Here is a 14,797-nt window from a genome sequence, read left to right as displayed (position 1 = left end):
CCGAGCGGGAGCTGTAACTTCTCGCGACACCCATTACGCGTGATGTGACCGTCTTTCCCAACCGCCTGTCTGACTTGTCCAGAGCAGTGATCGAGAAATAGTGGACTGGAAAGCTATCGCCGAGCAGGGCCCGTCTGTCAGGAGTTGCAAGACTGATCGGCAGAGCAGCTAAATTGAGTGCAAAAGGTGTTACGTTACGCGCTTGACGCGGTTCTGGGAAGGTCATTCTTAGATACAGTGGATGAATTCGGTGTGGCGATTACTCGGTCTTCATGTTATGGTACGCGACCACTTCTCTGCAGAACGAAGTTTAGCTTCTTTTTGTGCGACGTGGCACATTTTCTCGGAAAAAATTCGCTTCGCCGTGTGGCCGAAGTCTGGTCCTTTTTTCTTTTATCAAGAGTGACAAATGTGACCAGAGAAAAAACTAAATATTGCTTCCGGATCATCACTGTCAGAGACTTCAAAAGACCCAAATCGTGGGAGCTTATAACCTAGTTATTTGGCGTAGATAACCGGTTCGCATACCCGAAAGGCTGTAACATCGTGCGTCAAGCACTGAAACATATCGGTGCCCTTTTGCCGACGGGTGCGGCTGGGGGCTACGGCCACTAATCTTATTGCTAAATGAACGACTTTTGATATTTAGCATAATTGCCTGCTGGCGACGTCACAAGCGAACACACATTCGTCATCTATGTTGCGACAGACCAGCTGTCCTCGAGAATAATGTATCGGCGTCACAAATGTTGCACGTCATGTACGCTTTCTGTATCCTGCAGTCTTCTGGAGACAGCTTGGCTATGCAATTGTTCTTAACAGCGTTTATTTGGTCGAAGTTTTAATAACACCCATTGCTGTTTGGTAAATTGGAAATTGTTCGATCGCAACATAAGCGCTTTCTCATGTTGAAGATACGGTTAAAACTAATGCGAAGATGGGAACGTTGTATTTAGACTAGCGTGCGACTACCAAGAGCTGCCCGAACCTTTTTTTTTTTTTTAGAACTCGAACTAAGCTTCGCAACAACTTTCGGGACTTCTAATTATTGACATATTTGAGATCAATAATATCATAGTAATTAGTGATTGACGGTGATTTTTATTTACAACTAAAGGCCACCTCTTTCTCAAACTGTCGGATTGTTCGGCAAAAAGCACAACTCCGCTCTAGAAAGCGTTCGCAACATGTGAAGCGGCTATAATTATTCGCAAAATAGCACCAGGAGAGTTGCGGTACTAATTTAAGTTTGATCCTGTAGTTTCGCACGTGCTAGCAACAAATCAGAAAAAAAGAATGCGTTCACTCATAGTTGCATCCCGATTTATCCTTGGCCGGTTGCACCTTCAGCTGAAGGTTGGTACATTCGTTGCAACATTGAATACTACGCAGCATTTTTCTGTGCCGCAGCCAATTGCTTCCAGCCCACGCATCCGTGTATTCTCCCTATACCGCAGCAATCAGGCGTATACAAAAAGAAAAAGAAAACCCATCTGGCTGGGTTACCTGTCACTTGTCCACGTGTGGTGAAATTGCTGGTACTTCCGAAACGGGGAGATTCAGTGGCAGCCGGGATGAATGCAAACCAAGCCGAAAACCCGCTTTCATTTTCTGCGGGGTGGCTAAAAATAGCTACACGAAGTATGTATCGCGTAACGAGAGAACGACAATCCCGAGCGATTCGAAAATGCCATTAATGCGGATTAAGGGGTTTGGAATCGGTATCAAACTTCCCGAAAATATCGTACTCCCTCTTTTTTTTTTTTTGGCTTAGGCGCTAGCGGGCACTCTATGCCTCATTTGGCCGGCTTTCAGGCGTACGGGTGCGCGTAGACAGTAAACGCTAATTGATTTTGGATAATTCCCATGGAGACTGCCCAAATGAAGTTATCGTTTGACGTGGACCGACAACCTCAGGATATTAGCTGTTTATATTTGAACGAGCTTTTTGGCACATAGAACAAGCTTCCGTCTGAGGAATCTCTCTTTTAGAAGTACGGCGAGAAGTTCACGTTTTCACAAATGCCGAATGCGTTTACGCTATGACGTATTGCTTCAAGACAGCGAGAACAGACGTGGCAGATTGGAAAGCTTGTCATTAGGGCGCCTCAACTTGCGAGGGAAAAATAGTACAGAGGCACTCAGATGCAAAAGCGAGGTTTCCATTGAAACGGTGCTTCCAAGTCGCATATTAGGACTTCCAGGCACTCGACGTTTCCTTCCACGCCCGTATATGAAATACCACATGGACACCCGTTCTTTAACATGCGGTTCTCACTTTGGCATCGTTGGCTTGACAAAGGTTGTCTAGTGGCGTGAGCCGAAGGTCCGGCAGCGTCTTTTGTTTTGCTTCTTGGTGGCCCGTTTCTGCGATTGCGTCAAAACGTCCAGTGGCCACCCCATGTTCGGTAGCGCCCCGCGGAAAAAGGAAAGCAAAAAATTGGCGCATCTCCACGAGGTGAATCATATGACGAGTGGGCGAAGCACTGGGGATCGTTCTTACCGTAAATCACCCGTGGTATTGGCCACTCGCGCATGTAAATGAGTGACAACGCGTCTGTACTGTATACACAATCCCAATCCAATCCAATCCAATCCGATACAATTAAATTTTATCCAACCCAATCCGATCCAAATCCAATCCAATCCAATGGTCCTCGCGCATGCGCAATACTGGGTTCACGGACGCCAAGGGACAAGCCACGGACAAAACGAGGTCCTAAGGTGCTTCGCCCCTAAAAGAATGTCGGCTAATGTTTTTGCTTTCACTGCGGACACCAAAAAATGTTCTGTGATTCTGTGAACCGTCCGAACGAAGTTTTTTACGGCGCTGAAGCCGACCTTGACAGACAGCGTCTTTGTTTCTAAATCTTATTTTTTTTGTTTTCGTGTTTTTATCTCTCCATTTTTCGGTACCGTTGTTTAAATTGTTTTTAATGGTGTCAGTAAAAGCAAATTCAGCCTGTAGTTTCAATTAAACCAACGCTGGTAGTCTTTCTTATTAGCTTATTTTTTCTATAAAGTGTGTCTGAAATAATGTTGCTATTCATGAGCCCAACCACCGGTTCTAGAAGTTTAGGCAGGTCTTTTTGGGGGGAATACGTCGTATTCACCAGCTCTGTCAGGGCATGAATGCTTTATCAACAGAATATTGTCCTCTGGGAGCTAAAAATGGCTTATAAAAAGCGAAAGACTGGCCGGTGTTTGCAAGAAAGGTATGCTTCGTGAACAGAAACAACTCCGGAGAAACGCCGCAGCGTTCAGCAAAAGCCATCCGTCTTTAAACAGGAAGGCAGAACGGCAGGCAAATAGTGTGCAGGGAAACGAGTAGATAGTGTTTTTTTTTTCTCTTTGTAGTAGGTTAACAATCTGGCTTCGCTCCGTGTACAGCTGATAATCCCGTCATTATTTTTTTTGGAAACAGTTTAATGAGGGCCGCTGGGAACAAAGACCCTGCTTTTGGTGCGTTGCAAAAGACTGCGGGTGCACCTAAGCTTCCTCTTATGATATGAAAATGCGTGGGCATCACTTCTCGTTGGCGCACGTCACCGAGTGTTTTTTTGTTTTTTTACTTCGTCTTCTTCTTCGTTATTTTTTCTTCTTTTTTTTCGCCGTAACTGTGACTAGAAGTGCTGACCAACGGCCCTTATCAGGTCTATATTCGGGCTTAACGTTAGGTAACCTTGAGTATAACAACGTGCCAAGCGACGTCATACTCACTGCGCGTCAAGGTGCGTGTACTCGTTGACGACGTATTGTTAAAGTGTAACTTAAAGGATTGCTGACACGTAATTTTGTGTTCCTTTTTTATTGATTTTATCAATGCTTAACGGTCTGGCGAACCTCAAACAGCACTTCAAATACTTGAGCGTGTGATAACTCATTACATTGAACGGCCTGAAAATCCTCCGTTTTAGTTTCCCGCGCTTCCAGCCCGGACAGAATCACGAAATGACCTCACCGTTGAAATTTGATGACCGCTTAGACCTCATGGCGGCTTCTGTTGCGATTCTCGGCTTTATTACTGGCTCTTTTCCCGCGTGTAGAACTTTATTTTTGGTAAGAGTGTCTTTCTGGGCAGCGGTTATACCTGTAGCTCTGGCTACGTGTATCACTTCGTGAACGCGCAAGTGCCCAATCGCAACTCGCTGGGCCGCGCGCGTGAAGTGACGTCCCGAGTTTCTGACGAGCGTTCGAGGCAGACGGCTACGTCCCTTCTTTTCTCTCTCACGGAGTGATGTCACGCTGATGTCCATTTGCTGCGCACCGCTCAGCGTGCTGTTCCGTCGGCGCGATAAATCAGATCAAATTCAAGTGTGTTCCACGCGCCGCAGGCCGCCCATATTTCAGCCAGGGTATTCTGTTGTGTAAAGGAAGCGAACTGTGTAATCATATTAACACCGAAAATTGGTGTCAGTACTCTTTTAAGGCCTAACTTAAGACCCTCGCGTATCTAAGTCCCCTCATCCTGGTATGCGCCAGCACTTTGCCCCATCTGTACTACACGGTACGTCGAAGCTAAGGAGACATCAAGCCGACGCATACTCGTGTTCGCAGCCAACGGGACCTTCCCGCCCACTTTGTGCTTAAGCGGCCCGGGGAAAATGCGTTTTAACAGCCACGTGGTTTAAGCTGGTGGTTAGGTTGGCGAACGTGCGCAGAAAAATCTCGCCGAGTGATAACGTCATTACGCGTGCCGGCACCGCTTCACCGTAGCCTTGTCTCGCCGCGCCGTACGGAGGCCGCGCATGCGCAGATGCTGTACCACGGGGGTATAAAAGCAGCTCCGCTCGACCGCCGCGGCGACAGTACAGTGGGGTCTCCGACGCAGAGAGATGGTGCAACAGTAAAGCGTCACTCTCGAAGAAGAGAAAGCGCGCCACGAAAGCAGCCGTGCTGATACTTGATAACGGATGTCCGGACCAGGCCCGGCTACGTAATAATTTAAATTTTAAATTATAATGCGACCGTAGCGCAGCAAAATCTTCAGTGCCACTTCAATCCTTAATCCGAGAAAGTCCGTTACCTGTTTCGATTAGCCCATGTCACGCGATGCTTGCTGTTGTCTACGTCACGAGCCGGTGCGTCTAAGTGAGTTCCTGCGCGTTCTTTCTGTTTTTTTTTTCCTCGACAAATTAGAGTTCTCCCGCATCCCACTTGGTAGTGCCGGGCGCGTCTAGTAATGAAATAAGCGATACTTCCGCGCGGTGAGCAACACGCAACGGCGGATCGCTTCGTGCTTCGATCTCTTAATGGCTCCTTGTCCTTTCCCAGGCGATGTTCAAGAAACAGCGCCGCGGCTTTCTGCGCGGTCGATACAACTAACGCGCGATCTGGCTTCTGTAAAAGGCGAGCTTCTCTGCGAGGAAGAGCGATGGCATTATACACGAGTTGGGGCGCTTAAAGTGGCGTCACTCTTTTGTGCACCACGTGGTTCTTTTTGTGCACCTGGCCATTTCGCTTTACGCCGCTGCCAATCGATCCTCGGTCTTTCGAACACGTTGGAGTTTTGCCGTCGCAACACCAGCGGCCAGCTGTCAAGACAACGCTGCTGCTTTGAAGTGAGCCGCATTTGATGTTCAAAAGAAAGCCATCCGTACAAATATATATATTTTTTTTCATTTGCGTGCAAAATTTGTTTAGCGGCATTCGCAAGGTCAGCTTTGTCATGTCCATTTTTCTGAGCTAGATTTTTTTCTGCAAAGTGTAATTGGGCCATTAATGCTGTTAAAAGTCGTACACGGCTCACGTACGTTGCCTAAAACTTCTGTACGCATTATGGTGTTAAATACCGTTAGCGGCATTCCATCCGCCTTGGAATACTTTATGTGTATTTTTCGAATGCTTTAGTGTCTTGCTTCTATATTAAGCCTGCGTGTGTCTGCCTGACTTAGTGAGGGGCGTATAGTCCTATTTTGAAGATTTCGTGGGTAGTGTTTTACGTAGTAAGGAGGTGAAAAAAATAAATGTGGGCGATTGTTTATGACTCCCGAACCTTTTTGACCTGGATTCGATGAGTACTGACAAATGTGTATTACCTTCAAAATATGAGCCCAAAGTACCTGCGCACGCAATACTATTTATTTATTTATTTGCCAATGCCAACCAACAGCACTAGGCCTTCTAGAGGGGTGCACTGAAAAATTACAGAATGACAGACAACACAAACAATGAATGATATATGGGTGCCAGGAGAACCGGTTCATAAAGTCAACGATGGGACGTCTCATGTTCGGCGAAAAGACTCCGTTCGGCAATTCGCCTCATGAAACTGCAGCTCATGGCGCCATACTGGCACCGTGTCATCCGGCCAACCACAAGAATGTCGGGAACCGGCCGTAAGCAAGATTGAGCCAGTTGGTCCTATTAAATATCTAGAAAACTCCATGTGTCGTCCGTGCCTCCATCTGCTAATGCCCAATGTGGACCCACTGTCACTTTGAGAAACCCGAACATAACAACGTTTCCCACACGGCAAGCTATTGCCTTTTGTCTAATTCCAGGTCAAAATTGGTGTCTCGAGGTGTTACGCCTGAGAGCCTCCTCCATAGAACCATCTCTTAAACGTGGATTAGTTAACAGTACAATGCTAACTGCGCAAGAAAACTTTGCTGAAAATGCCAAGACAAGTAACGCCAGGTCCTAAAGTAATGAACGTGTGAAATTTTCACAATAGGTCAGGTACTGCCAATGGTAGTTTTAAGCATGATACTTTCCATAGTGCTCGAGAATTATTCTATACTTATTAATCAAAAGTCATTGTCGTACGGGTAGGCTTCATGGCTTTCACGCCTTCCAAACTTGGCCGAATAGCCTCGTAGGAAAGAGAGCCGTGGACTCGGTTATGCTGTGGCTCTCCTACATTTATTCAGGTGCGTTACGCCGCTCTCCAGTTCCGGCCCGGCCGGGTCAACGCCAACCGGCCGCAGCCCTCCTCCTCTCCTTTTACCACCGCATGCACGGGCTCCGGTGAGTGCTCTGTGACCGTTAAATCTTACCCAACCCGGTCGACCGCTACCCCACCGTCGCGCATCATATGCACCACGACGACGAAACACTGCCCTGCTCCAGTGCAGTCACAGCATAACTCGCACGAGACGCACGTCGTGGCTCCCAATGCCAACCCCCATGAACTCACGTCTCCAATTGTGCTGCCGTCAACGCCTAAGCCGGTAATTTGAGGGAGTGAGGCCGCTAACCATGGCGACCACATCCCGGCCTCACAACTCTCAGAGCAACACGCCCAAATACGCGCTGAAGAGCACATTGGCAAAGCACCCGCGACTACTGCGCTGCCTCAAACACCACGAGAGCATTCCCGTGCACGTGGCATGCAGAATGACCAGACGCAGCACTTCCAACGTCATCAATCGCTGATGTCACCGGCAAAGGAGCGCGCTGCTGCACCTCGACGCCGACATCGCTATCGACGTCGAAAGCACCCGCCAAGAAAGCGAGTTTGTCCCTGACACTCCTGCGGCGCGCTCCCGCGAGTCATCAGCACCGCTTTGCCCAACGTCTCTCGCACGCACGCTGTATGCGGCGACTCGGGATTCGTGCAACTGCTCATCGGCGTTCTGGGACTTGGACGTCTCGCTGTAGCCGAGGTCAGCACAAGCGTCTTACCACGACCTCACGTCGAACCAGCGCCACGAGACTGCACCTGAACCCGTGCTAGACACTTCATCGTCAAGAATACCAGCCTGTTCGCACATGCAGCCGAACGTCAGTGTACTTGCGTAGCAAGTGGCTGCTCGACGAGGGCCCATTCTGCAAACGTCGCCTCGACGTCTACGCAGTGGCCGCGGCTCGCGTCACTTTTCCTTCGGAACTGCTACACCCCGCGCCAACTCGTCCCATCCCCCCCCTCCCAGCCAAGGCCACCGGAGGCCCAGCTGCTTCACCGGAAGCTCTCACGGAACTGACCAGGGGCGGTATTCTCGTAACTGTCCCCTTTTAAAAACGTCCCTTTTGCGTCCCTTTCATCGTGACGTACTTCCGGTAAAGCAGTGGGCTCTGGCAGTAGGTTTGGCGCGCTTGTGTTACGTCACTTCCTGTTGTTTGCTTTTAGCCAATCATGGCTCGCCAAAAGGGACACTTCTGAAAGGGACGCAAAAGGGACAAAACTCGAGAATAGCGCCCCAGGACTGATTACTGTCTCAACTTGGATGCAGACAAACGTTGTCGACTCTGCTGTAAATACCTGTACATAGTTTGTTTTCGTGTATTGTTCTGGACATTTTTTTGTACTTAATCGCGCTTCGCGCTAGGGGGCGGGGGGGGGGGGGGCGGGAGCTTTGTAGTGGCGCATCATCATCATCTGCTTGCGGTGCCACTATCCTCATCATGAACAACGGTTGCCTACAATCACCATCAGCGGTGCCTGGCCAGGTCAGCAGGCCACGCGACACAGGGAAGTTCGAACACGACTGCGCTCCAGGGCGATTTGCATGCCTACGCCGCTCTCTAAGTTCCGGCCGGGCCTTGCGCACCCGCAATAAATGTAGGAGAGCCACGGCGCATCACCGAGTCCACGGCTCCTTTTCCTAAAGCCTCTCAAACATGACCTCGCCTTAATAGGAGCTGTCGATCGAAAAAATAACTGCGGGTATACACTTCCCAGTCCACTCAAGAGCGAGTATTACGTCGTGATATAGAGTGGGGACTGGTGCGCTCCGCTTAAATAGAATGTCATGGATCTTTATGTTTTGTGTTTTATAGATTGTTCACACCGACACCCCTTGTGTGTGTAAAGTGGGTTGAGCTTACGGTGCGATCAAAATTGATATTTGATATGGGTAGTTTTACTTTTAGCGGCAAGAAATGCTTGTTTGTCTTGTTTTTTTTTTTTTTTCAGGAAAAATTAGGCTGTTCGATCCTGCTTGCATTTCGAAAACTAAAGGTACTCTGTAAATATCATGAGGTCCTGCACTTGAGGTTATGCCTTCAACACACGTTCTATTACTATTTTTAATTAAGGTACTATAGCTTCCTTCAATTAAAACGAGTACTACCGTCTACGCACAGAAGTTTGCTGTTCATATATATATTTTTTTGCTCGCGTATGACAAACTATGATTTTTCTTAAGACTTGCACTCGAAGTTAGGCCCATCGCTGCAGTTTGCACAACTGAAAAGCAGCCGCTCTCAAAACGCTACGCGATGAAATAATGTTTCGAGGTTTTATATCTTCTCAAACGATCTGCTCCGAACGAGACTTCGAGGGCATCCGTGTGAAAGATGAGTTCATGCGAAGGACCTAGCAGCGTATAGCAAGAAAGTGAAGCTCAGTTGCAAAGTGCGAAAGACATTGCTTCTAAGCGAAAAAAAAAAGACCAACGGGTTCTTGCGGTTGTAAAATTCTTCAAGCGTGCGACTGACCAATCCCAGACGCATAGACGGCTGATTGAACCAATTACGGCCGCTCTGTTACGTCGGAGAGCAGAGGCGGCACTTACCGCGCTTGTTCTCAGTGTCTCAAAACGCAGTCATTGAAGCACAGGAAAGCACGGTCGTTATCTACAGGAAGACGGCGTATACTCTATACCCACTGCGTGAAGAAAAAAAAAGTTACAACAAATGCTGGTCCCAATTTTTTTACAAATTGTAAACGTAGCATTCGCTGCGAGTCTCCAAGAGGTGCAGTAATGAACGACCGTCACACGCAAGGTATGGTTCACCCCTAAACGAAGACACGTCTAACGACGCAACCCAGTCAAAACTCTCGATGGAACTGTTAGTGAGACGCCATTGGGTGCCTAAGATATGTTTTGTTAGCTCCATTGCTTCTACAACAGCGACGACAGGATGGAGTCGCCTGATAGAGTTTGCAGTGTGTGTGAACATTTTTTTTTTCTTTTGCCACGAAGGGCAAGAAAGCGCTTCAAATGCTGACGGAAGAAAAAAGCTCCAGAAGACGAGGGATAACTTTGGGTCACCTAAATTATGTAGGTGACGTTATACTAGAAACGCTGGCAGGATCCTTATCAGATGGCCTCAAGTTCTTGAAGGTGCCACTAGCCTGAAAAAAACGCCAACGTAGTTTCAATTCACGAAGATTTAAAGGAACAGAAAACCGATTTTTGTGGGGTATAGGATCTCTATCCTAAATACAAGGACGTCACTTCAAACAACTTGAACCGAAACTTTTTTTTTTTTTTGATACGGTCCTAGGGCGCCTGAAGCGGACTTTTTAGATCTCTCAGTCTTTCGTATGTAGCAAAAATTAACGCTGGCAACCACCACAATGAGCCGTGCGGCAAAAAAGTTTTTACTGAACGTGAGATAAAAAGAGGTACCTAATTGCTTGACAGGAGTAAACACAATAATAAAATGCAGTCTTCCCTATTCCTCTACGCGGTTTTTGAATCACTCATTGAATGCTACGGAGTTGTTTTATATACGCGCGGTAGTGTCACGGTAAGACACTACAAGGCGCTAACTTTCAGATCTCAGAAACGTAAGTGCCAAATTGAAATTATTTCCGTCAATTTATTTTAAATTACAGTGGTCACCCCACTATATAAACCGCCGGCTTTCATATGAGCTAGAAGACAGGCACTCCACAAAAATCGGTTGTCTGCTCCTCGTACAAAAAACGACCGGTTGTACAAAAATAGTTACCTGGGTTATGGTTAACCACAAAAGTGGCATTGTTGACTTTGACGACCTATAAAACAAGCTGGACTTAAGAGAGGCTACTCAACAACTAGTAAACTTCGTAACTTAAATAACATAAATTCCAAGGAGTATAATGAGCCACTTTAACGGCATATATACATTACGAAAAGCGTTTGACTCAGTGGGCATGAGTAATGGAAGCGTTCAAATACCAGGCCATATAGGAGACTTACATAGGGCCCCTAATGAACTGTTGTAGTATTTACACCCGTCTCGTCTTCCCTCCCCTCCACGCTGGGATTAACCGCCATTTGCATACACCACTCCAGAGATACAAATACGAGCCTGTGAGGACTCGGCGTCTTCATACCACGCCAGACACTCTTGTACTACATTGTCCCCACAACCTTACCCTTTCTACCCGGCCCTACCTTCCTGGCAGTGACCCCACAGCCGTGCACCACCGCAAAATTCAGGCACACAATGGCCGGCTGTTGTAAGAAGCCTCCAGGAACACAGGGAACCGGCGGCCCACATCATCAGTACTGTTAGTGACAGCCAAGACCAGAACGGCTGTCTAATCCCCACCAGTCGGTGCTCATTGAAGTCTCCACCCATCCATTCATCCACCCACCTCCATCCATGAATCCATCCATAAATCCGCCCACCCACCCACTTACGCACCCATCCACCCACCTACTCATCCATGCATCCATCCATACACACATCTATCTTTTCCTTTTTTCTTTCGATCTTTGTTCTTTCTTTCTTTTATCTTTTATTTTCTTTGCCTTCCTTCCTTCTTCCCTTCCCTTTGTTTGTTTGTTTGTTTGTTTGTTTCTTCCTTCCTTCCTTCCTTCCTTCCTTCCTTCCTTCCTTCCTTCCTTCCTTCCTTCCTTTCTTTCTTTCTTTCTTTCTTTCTTTCTTTCTTTCTTTCTTTCTTTCTTTGTTTTCTTGTTTTCCCGCCTTTACTATTTTCTTAACCATTTTTGTTACTTCAATCACCACTATAGCATCGGCTAAGACTACTATACCAATTTCAATTCCCAAACATAATAATTGTCTTTAGCGTGTCCTAAATATTCAATAGAAGGATAAGAAAAATAAACACAAAATAAGCGGCGTGCCTATCCGTTGCGATGGAAATGCGCTCAGTTATCCACTTGGCTTCCTGCACCTTGGAGAGGCCGCCACCAATTTGGAAAAGCGGTCCTCCCGCTCGGTTCCTTTTCCGCTCGCCTGAACAGGGCAAGGAGACGTGTTGTTGCAAGCACAACGGGCTTGTTTACTTCCGGTTCCCAGGAAACTTCCTCGCACTGCACCGAGCGCGAAACAAGTTCCGGAAATGTTTCCGCGCTTGTAGCCGCCCACCAGATCAGCCAGGATCAGAAGCTTCACGGGGATTTTCTATTGCGCTGGCCTCCGCGCTTCCACCCTGCGATTCTTGGCAGCTTCTTCTTGGCTCGCGTCTTTGTTGCACCAATTCGTGAAAATTGGGCAGAGCAGCGAACTTCGTCGGAAAAGAAATCCTCCCGCGGAGTAAGAAAGCCCATGCACATGTACGGGCGCCACTTGGCACGCACAAGTGCTTGTCTTAATAAAACGTCAATGTCACCTAGAATATTTTGCTTGTTTTATTTTTTATCTCCGCGCTCACATCTCTTATAGAGGAATGTAAATGACAAGATATAATTTTAATAGTTCGTCGTGCAGCTATTGCGCTGGAATAACAAAGCAGCCCAAGAGTGAACGAGCTCAAATCGCGCTTGGCAAATCCTGGCTTTAGTGTTCAAATTCCCTCCATATTGCCCTCCTTTACAATCCAAGCAAATCCTCAGTGAAGATCGGGCGGACAAAGGATGTCGGAACAATGCATGCCACCATGGCACCGAGTCTATCTAGACGGATTTGCTGGACACTGTAATCCCTGCAGAGTGTCTTGGCGAAAGTTCAACCGTAAGGCGGAATAAACCTGTTTGTTCGGGTATGTCTGGTAAGCTGTTTGAAGGGTTCGTTGTTGTAAGACATGACAGTGTATTTGGTGCTTAAACAGGAAGACTGTATGTGATTTTCTTAGGCGCAGTATTGGGGTTTCTGAAAAGACGTCACTCATAAACAAATATAGAGAAATAAATTCACCTACGCTTGATTAATTTCAACCCTGTTGCTTTTGAAGAAAAAAAAAAGTTGAATTGGCCTTCCACCCCTCCCAGCTAATAACTAGAGTAATTCCTCGGGAAATTAAAAGAATCTGAATTGTGGAGTACCGTACCGAACACTTAAAAGTCAACAACCAAACTCTTAAGTTTCTAAAACAGGTATTCTTGCGAAATTCGCAGCAGTTTATATTAGCGCCATCCATGAACCGAGCGCCATTGAAGCAGTAAAATATGAAATTTTAGAAATGGATCGTGGTGTTCATATTGTGTAAACAATTCACTACTTTTATAGTTTGTTCTTTTCCAAACTGTCTGTTTTTATTTTGTAGTAACCTCATACCACTCAACTGGCTCGGAGGCACAGAGTGCTGATGAAATATGAAGAAAGAAGAGATCTAAGAAAAATAAATAATCTCAGAGGTATGCACAAAGACGCATTGCCCTGACACAACACGGTGGGAACGTTCGCATTGGGTCTTTATGGAGCTGCTCTTCGTGTATCAGAGTTTGACGGTGTGCGATTGGGAATCGCATAGCACCATGGGCGTAATAAAGCGTAATGATCCAGTTGAAATGCCGCCTGGTTCAAGCAACAACCGAAATTTACAGATCCGATTCCAACCCGTGATCGATCTCTCGCCGGCGCTAGCCATTCACCTGCGACGGCGTGCTTACTGCTCTCGGCACGTTCACCCCCTACACGATTAGCGGTGACACTCTACCGGACTCGACATTGATGGACTGGCGACGTGTAAGTAAGCCTTTCTGCCTCGCGTCGCAAATAGCCGCAGAACTCACAAAAGCTCGGCAAACTGGGTCATAAGACGTAATGTCTTATTGATGTCAAGAAGTCTAAACAGTTAAAATTAAAAAAAGAGAAAATTTTCTTCCTCCCATAATGGTTTTCTGTGTGTGTCTGCGTGTGTTTGTGTGGCAGAGAAAGCGACAAGTAGAAGAAAAAGTTTGAAGGCGGATTGGTCAGTGTGTGGAATTTTTCTTTTACAACGAAACATGACGCCTGTTCATTGGCTGCAATATCTTCTTGCTTGCAAATCTCATAACGTTTCGTAAAAAGGTCGAGGTTTTTCTATATATATATTTCGGTGTCTTTTTTATATTTTTTCTGAATTCTTTTTTCGGAGTCAAGTACAAAAAATTACCTCTTTTGAGCAGTATCGCGTAAGGGCACTGCCAGTAGGGAATATATGATGTCTTGTTTCACGGAGCTTGCACACAGACGAACCTGCTTTCTTCGAATATGACAACTGGCGTAAATTTCATCATAGGTGGATGTACAGGCATTGTAAGCCGTAATGGAGAAATAAACGAAGTCAGACTGTTTACGGCACCTTTATACCGCCAATTTATCCCCTACCATGGTTTTACCGCTACGCGTCCTGCCGAATTTGGGTACATGATACTGTACAAAGATACCATGAAGCTTAACGCGACAGGCTTCGTTTTTTGAATGTTGACAAAAGCGCTCTTTGACCCGGTTTGTTTACTACGCAATACCATACGCATTGAAAAAAGCACCTCATTTTATAAGCCGCGAATCCCTTTTTTCATTTCCGTGCGTTCATATCAAATGTTTTGCGTCCCCTACTGAAGGGATGGGCGGATCTATTACCTTATAGTACCGTTGTTGACCTTTGTGACTCGACATATCAAATACCGCAGACGCAGCCTAATGGTTCTGGGTCTTGTTGTCGTCAGAGAGTTAGCAAGCAACAAAGTCTAAAATCGGGAAATCTATTTGTGCTGCGCAAATATTGATGCTTCGGGGCTCTCTTGGGGATCTCGGCCTCCCGTGCGGGGAATGAGTCCGGTCTTCTTGCGCAGCGACCGCTCTGTCCCGATCGCCTTGTGCTGTTTTGCTCCCCGCTGAAATGTTCTCTTACGCGACGGAAGCAGTCGTGCTTTCTCGTCAAAAAGGGCCTTCTCATTGAGTTGTTGACTCGACAACAGTTGCTTGTCACGCTGACAGTGGACAAATGAGCAATCTGAACATCATTAGC

At 46.8% G+C, this 14,797-nt stretch overlaps 1 protein-coding gene and 1 long non-coding RNA gene across 2 annotated transcripts in view; one reads left to right on the top strand and one right to left on the bottom strand.

The window, feature by feature from the left end:
* LOC144174089 (uncharacterized) overlaps positions 1-14,797 on the bottom strand; it is a 187,755-nt gene that overhangs the window by 75,880 nt on the left and 97,078 nt on the right. The window lies entirely within an intron of this gene.
* LOC144174092 (uncharacterized) overlaps positions 1-14,797 on the top strand; it is a 200,040-nt gene that overhangs the window by 159,502 nt on the left and 25,741 nt on the right. The window contains exon 2 of the long non-coding RNA XR_013323427.1: positions 13,389-13,530. This is a non-coding gene — a long non-coding RNA (uncharacterized LOC144174092). The remainder of the gene's footprint in view (positions 1-13,388; positions 13,531-14,797) is intronic.

The sequence above is a fragment of the Haemaphysalis longicornis genome, unplaced genomic scaffold (genome assembly GCF_048455015.1).
Source record: "Haemaphysalis longicornis isolate Haplotype H1 unplaced genomic scaffold, Haemaphysalis longicornis Haplotype H1 scaffold_3, whole genome shotgun sequence".
Taxonomy (NCBI): domain Eukaryota; kingdom Metazoa; phylum Arthropoda; class Arachnida; order Ixodida; family Ixodidae; genus Haemaphysalis; species Haemaphysalis longicornis.
Note: the sequence above shows the minus strand (reverse complement) of the source record. Positions and strands in the feature narration are given on the sequence as shown.